Source organism: Carlito syrichta, unplaced genomic scaffold, assembly GCF_000164805.1.
Source record: "Carlito syrichta isolate Samal-C Ts95f unplaced genomic scaffold, Tarsius_syrichta-2.0.1 Scaffold302629, whole genome shotgun sequence".
Classification (NCBI taxonomy): domain Eukaryota; kingdom Metazoa; phylum Chordata; class Mammalia; order Primates; family Tarsiidae; genus Carlito; species Carlito syrichta.
The window spans coordinates 137,672-139,060 of record NW_007246725.1 but is presented as its reverse complement, the minus strand read 5'-3'; positions in this window follow the sequence as shown (position 1 = coordinate 139,060).

Here is a 1,389-nt window from a genome sequence, read left to right as displayed (position 1 = left end):
TTGTTTTTAAACCATGATTGTGGCAGCGTGAGTTGACTAAGACAAACCTAGAATGTAGTATCTTCTTGAGATAACTTGAGGATATCTCTCATAAAACTTGCCCTTCTCTGTACTCCCTCTCATTGAATAGCACCACCACACACCTGCTTTTCCAACTGGGGAAGATTGTCTTTATTCCTTCTCCTCTGCCTCCTGCCTCTAACCAGTCATCACATGGTTTTGTTTTCAATTCTTTACATTCTCTTACATCTATGTTTTCCATCCTCTGGCTACTGCCTTAGTGGAAGACATCATAATCTCTAGTTTGGTTGATTTTGTCTGCTTTCTTTTTTTTATTATTATTATAAAGATGTGGGGTACAATTCAGGGTTAGGCATACAAACGTTGATTAGGCAGGTGCCCCGGTTAATGAGGTATGCCCCTCCCTCCCCTAGCAGTCTCCCTCAACTGCCATTCCCACTCCCCTCTCCTACAGTTTCCCACTGCCAATCCCTTTCTTATAGTATTATAATTGTTCAAGATCTGCTTATGAGTGAGAGCATATGGTACTCTGTTCTTTGTTTCAGTGATGGATTACTGCGTATTATCGACTCTAAATTCATCCAAGTTTCTGCAAAGTTGACATGTTTGTCCTGCTTTATGGCTGCATAATATTCCATTGTGTGTATGCACTACATTTTTTATCCAGTCCAGCTTTGATGGGCAACATGGTTGGTTCCATGTTTTTGCTATTGTGAATAGAGCTGCAACAAACATATGTGTGCAGGTATCTTTTTTTGTAGAATGATTTGAGTTCCTCCGGGTATATTGCCAATAGGGGAATTGTTCAGTCACATGGGAGGTTAACTTCTAGTTCTTTCAGAAATTGCCACACTGTCTTCCAAAGAGGTTGCACTATAGCACACCAGCAGTATAGAAGCGTTCCTTTTTCTCCGCATCCTCACCAGCATCTGTTGTTGTTTGTTTTATTAATGATGGCTATTCTTGCTGGGGTTGGGTGGCATCTCAATGTGGTTTTGATTTGTATTTCTCTGATGATGAGAACCTGCTCACATTGATAAAGGACTTTGGCAAAGCCTTAAGGTACAAAATAAATGTGGAAAAGAGCATTGCATTCCTATATACCAACAACAACTAATAAAAAGTACAATCCCATTCACAATAGCCACACAAAAAATGAAATAACTTGGCATTTTCCTAACCAGAGAAGTGAAAGACCTTTATAATGAGAACTATAAAATACTGCTCAAAGAAATCCAAGAAGACATAAACAAATGGAAAATATTCCATGCTCATAGATAGGAAGAATCAACATTGTTAAAATGTCCATCTTACCAAAGGCAATCTACAGATTCAACGCAATACCCATTAAGTTACCAACATCATTCT